We start from the raw sequence: 6,000 nt of genomic DNA on the forward strand, positions 1-6,000 counted from the left end.
ACCACATATCTCCACGGTTTTACCTCTAGATCGCGTTTCTGCGGAGCTTGGGCGGAGCCCTGTCGAGACAAGATCATCACCAACCTCCGGAGCGCCGTCACGCTGCCGGAGAACTCTTCTACCTCTCCGTCTCTCTTGCTGGATCAAGAAGGCCGAGATCATCGTCGAGCTGTACGTGTGCTGAACGCGGAGGTGCCGTCCGTTCGGCACTAGATCGTGGGACTGATCGCGGGATAGTTCGCGGGGCGGATCGAAGGACGTGAGGACGTTCCACTACATCAACCGCGTTCACTAACGCTTCTGCTGTACGGTCTACAAGGGTACGTAGATCACACATCCCCTCTCGTAGATGGACATCACCATGATAGGTCTTCGTGCGCGTAGGAAAATTTTTGTTTCCCATGCGACGTTCCCCAACAGTGGCATCATGAGCTAGGTTCATGCGTAGATGTCTTCTCGAGTAGAACACAAAAGTTTTTGTGGGCGGTGATGTGCGTTTTGCTGCCCTCCTTAGTCTTTTCTTGATTCCGCGGTATTGTTGGATCGAAGCGGCTCGGACCGACATTACTCGTACGCTTACGAGAGACTGGTTTCATCGCTACGAGTAACTCCGTTGCTCAAAGATGACTGGCGGGTGTCAGTTTCTCCAACTTTAGTTGAATCGGATTTGACCGAGGAGGTCCTTGGATGAGGTTAAATAGCAACTCATATATCTCCGTTGTGGTGTTTGCGTAAGTAAGATGCGATCCTACTAGATACCCATGGTCACCACGTAAAACATGCAACAACAAAATTAGAGGACGTCTAACTTGTTTTTGCAGGGTATGCTTGTGATGTGATATGGCCAACGATGTGATGTGATATATTGGATGTATGAGATGACCATGTTGTAATAGATAATATCGACTTGCACGTCGATGGTACGGCAACCGGCAGGAGACATAGGGTTGTCTTTAAACTAACGTTTGTTCTTGCAGATGCGTTTACTATTTTGCTAGGATGTAGCTTTAGTAGTAATAGCATGAGTAGCACGACAACCCCGATGGCGACACGTTGATGGAGATCATGATGATGGAGATCATGGTGTGACGCCGGTGACAAGAAGATCGTGCCGGTGCTTTGGTGATGAAGATCAAGAAGCACGTGATGATGGCCATATCATGTCACTTATGAATTGCATGTGATGTTAATCCTTTTATGAACCTTATTTTGCTTAGAACGACGGTAGCATTATGAGGTGATCTCTCACTAAAATTTCAAGACGAAATTGTGTTCTCCCCGACTGTGCACCGTTGCTACAGTTCGTCGTTTCGAGACACCACGTGATGATCGGGTGTGATAGACTCAACGTTCACATACAAACAGGTGCAAAACAGTTGCGCACGCGGAACACTCGGGTTAAGCTTGACGAGCCTAGCATGTGCAGACATGGCCTCGGAACACATGAGACCGAAAGGTCGATCATGAATCATATAGATGATATGATTAGCATAGGGATGCTTACCACTGAAACTATACTCAACTCACGTGATGATCGGACTTGAGCTAGTGTAAGTGGATCATGAACCACTCAAATGACTAGAGAGGTATACTTTTTGAGTGGGAGTTCTTAAGTAATATGATTAATTGAACTAATTGTCATGAACATAGTCTAATGGTCTTTGCGAATTACGATGTAGCTTGCGCTATAGCTCTACTGTTTTTATATGTTCCTAGAGAAAATTTAGTTGAAAGTTGATAGTAGCAAACTTTGAAGAGGATTGTCCTCGTTGCTGCGTAGAAGGCTTATGTCCTTAATGCACCACTCGGTGTGCTGCACCTCGAGCGTCGTCTGTGGATGCTATGAACATCCGACATACACGTTTCTGATGACTACACGATAGTTCAGTGCAAAATACTTAATGGCTTAGAAGCAAGGCACCGAAGACGTTTTGAAACGTCATGGAACATAAGTGATGTTCTAAAGAGATGAAATTGTGATTTCATGCTCGTGCCCTTGTTGAGAGGTACGAGACCTCCGACAAGATTCTTTGTCCACAAAGTAAAGGAGAAAAGCTCAATCGTTGAGCGTGTGCTCAGATTGTCTGAGTACGACAATCACTTGAATCAAGTGGGAGTTAATCTTCGAGATGAGATAGTGATGGTTCTCCAAAGTCACTGCCACCAAGCTGTGAGAGCTTCGTGATGAACTATAACATATCAAGGATATATACAATGATCCTTGAGAAATTCGCGATGTTTGACACTGCGAAAGTAGAAATCAAGAAGGAGCATCAATAGTTGATGGTTTGTAAAACCACTAAGTTTCAAGAAAGGCAAGGGCTAGAAGGGATACTTCGTGAAACGGCAAAACAGTTGTTGCACTAATGAAGAGACCCAAGATTAAACCCAAACCCGAGACTAAGTGCTTCTGTAATGAGGGGAACAGTCACTGAGGCGGAGCAACTCTAGATACTTGGTAGATAAGAAGGCTGGCAAAAGTCGAAAGAAGTATATTTGATATACATGATGTTGATGTGTACTTTACTAGTACTCCTAGTAGCATGAGGGTATTGGATACCGATTCGGTTGCTAAGTGATTAGTAACGCGAAATGAAAGCTACGGCATAAACGGAGACTAGCTAAAGGCGAGGTGACGATACGTGTTGGAAGTGTTTCCAAGGTTGATGTGATCAAACGTCGCACGCTCCCTCTACCATCGGGATTGGTGTTAAACCTAAATAATTGTTATTTGGTGCTTGCGTTAAGCATGAACATGATTGGATCGTGTTTATTGCAATACGATTATTCATTTAAAGAGAATAATGGTTACTCTATTTTCTTGAATAATCACCTTCAATGGTTTATTGAATCTCGATCGTAGTGTTACACATGTTCATGATATTGGTGCCAAAAGATACGAGTTAATGATGATAGTATCACTTACTTGTGGCACTGCCGCTTGAGTCATGTTGGTATAAATTGCATGAAGAGGCTCCATGCTGATGGATCTTTGTACTCACCTGATTTCGAATCACTAGTGACATGCAAATCATACCACATGAGCAAGGCCTTGTTTTTTCATTGAGATGAAATAAGATAGTAACTTGTTGGAAGTGATACATTTTGATGTATGCAGTCCAATGGGTGCTGAGGCACGCAGTGGATATCATTATGTTCTTACTTCAATGACGATTTGAGTAGATACTAGAGTATTTACTTAATGAATCACAAGTCTGAAATATTGAAAAGTTCAATTCTGTTTCGGAGTGAAGTTCGTCGTAACAAGAGGATAAACTGTCTACAATGTGATCATAGAAATGAATATCTGAGTTACGAGTTTTGGTACGCAGTTAAGACAATGTGGAAATTGTTTCGCAGTTCATGCCACCTGGAACATCATAGTGTGATGATGTGTCTGAACGTCATAGCCACGCACTATTTGGTATGGTGCATGTTGTGATGTCTCTTATCGAATTACCACTATCGTTTATGGGTTATGCATTAAAGACAACCGCATTCACTTTAAATAGGGCACCGCGTATTTCCGTTGAGATGACATAGTATAGACTGAGGTTTAGGGAAATCTAAACTGTCGTTACTTGAAAGTTTGGGGCTTCGACACTTATGTGAAAAAGTTTCAGTCTGATAAGCTCGAACCCAAAGCAGATAAATGCATCTTCATAGGATATCCAAAACAGTTGGGTACATCTCCTATCTCAGATCCGAAAGCAAAGTGTTTGTTTCTAGAAACGGATCATTTCTCGAGGAAAGGTTTCTCTCGAAAGAATTGAGTGGGAGGGTAGTAGAACTTGATGAGGTTATTGAACCATCACATCAACCAGTGTGTAGCAGGGCGCAGGAAGTTGTTCCTGTGGCGCCTACACCAATTGAAGTGGAAGCTGATGATGGTGATCATCAAGCATCGGATCAAGTTACTACAAGCCTCGTAGGTTGACAAGGTCGCGTACTACTACAGAGTGGTACGGTAACCGTGTCTTGGAGGTCATGTTGTTGAGCAACGGTGAACCTACGAGTTATGGAGAAAGCGATGGTGGGCCCGAATTCCGACAAAAGGCTGGAAGCCATGAAATCCGAGAGAGGATCCATGTATGAAAACAAAGTGTAGACTTTGGAAGAACTACTTGATGGTCATAGGACTATTGAGTAAAAATGGATTTTTAAAAGAAGACAGACGATGATGGTGATAAGTCACTATTAAGAAAAGCTTGACTTGTCGCAAAGATGTTTTCGACAAGATCAAACAGTTGACTATGATGAGACTTTCTCACTCGTAGCGATGCTAAAAGTCTGTTAGAATTATGTTAGTAGTTGCTGCATTATTTATGAAATATTGCACGTAGGATGTCAAAACATTGTTTCCTCGACGGTTTCCTTGAGCAAACATTGTATGTGATACAACCAGGAGGTTTTGTCGATCCTAAAGATACTAGCAAGTATGCAAGCTCCAGTGATCCTTCAATGGACTAGTGCAAGCATCTCGGAGTTGGAATATATACTTTGATGAGATGATCAAAGATTTTGGGTTTGTACAAGGTTTATGAGAAACTTGTATTTCCAAAGAAGTGAGTGGGAGCACTATAGAATTTCTGATAAGTATATGTGGTTGACATATTGTGGATCAGAAGTAATGTAGAATTTCTGTAAAGCATACAAGGTTGTTTAAAAGGAGTTTTCAAAGGAATACCTGGATTGAGCTACTTGAACGTTGAGCATCAAAGATCTATGGAGATAGATCGAAAGCGCTTAATGGAAGTTTCAACAAGATGCATGCCTTGACAAGTTTTGAAGGAGTTCAAAATAGATCAGCAAAGAAGGAGTTCTTGGTTGCGTTGTAAGGTGTGAGTTTGAGTAAGACTCAAAACCCGACCACGGCAGAATAAAGAGAATAGACGAAGGTCGTCTTCTATGCCTTAGCCGTAGACTCTAAAGTATGCCATGTTGTGTACCGCACCTGATGTGTGCCTTGACTTAAGGTCTGTTGAGAGGTACAGAGAGTGATCCATGATTGAATCACTAGCAGCGGTCAAAATTTATCCTTAGTAACTAATGGACTAAGGAATTTTTCTCGATTATGGAGGTGGTTAAAGAGTTCCTCGTAAAGGGTTACGTTGATGCAAGCTTTGACACTAATCCGAATAACTATGAGTAATGAAACGGATTCGTATAGTAGAGTAGATATTTGGAGCATTTCCGAATAGCACGTAGTAGCAGCATCTATAAGATGACATAAAGATTTGTAAAGAACGCACGGATCTAAAAGTTTCAGAACCGTTGACTAAAACCTCTCTCACGAGCAAGACGTGATCAGACCCCATAACTGTATGAGTGTTGGATTCGTTGGAATCACATGGTGATGTGAACTAGATTATTGACTCTAGTGCAAGTGGGAGACTGTTGGAAATATGCCCTAGAGGCAATAATAAATTAGTTATTATTATATTTCTTAGTTCATGATAATCGTTTATTATCCATGCTATAATTGTATTGATTGGAAACACAATACTTGTGTGGATACATAGACAAAACACTGTCCCTAGTAAGCCTCTAGTTGACTAGCTCGTTGATTAAAGATGGTCAAGGTTTCCTGGCCATAGGCAAGTGGTGTCACTTGATAACGGGATCACATCATTAGGAGAATCATGTGATGGACTAGACCCAAACTAATAGACGTAGCATGTTGATCGTGTCATTTTGTTGCTACTGTTTTCTGCGTGTCAAGTATTTGTTCCTATGACCATGAGATCATATAACTCACGGACACCGGAGGAATGCTTTGTGTGTATCAAACGTCGCAACGTAACTGGGTGACTATAAAGATGCTCTACAGGTATCTCCGAAGGTGTTCGTTGAGTTAGTATGGATCAAGACTGGGATTTGTCACTTCGTATGACGGAGAGGTATCTCGGGGCCCACTCGGTAATACAACATCACACACAAGCCTTGCAAGCAATGTGACTTAGTGTAAGTTGCGGGATCTTGTATTACGGAACGAGTAAA

This window comes from Hordeum vulgare, chromosome 7H, assembly GCF_904849725.1.
Source record: "Hordeum vulgare subsp. vulgare chromosome 7H, MorexV3_pseudomolecules_assembly, whole genome shotgun sequence".
Lineage (NCBI taxonomy): Eukaryota > Viridiplantae > Streptophyta > Magnoliopsida > Poales > Poaceae > Hordeum > Hordeum vulgare.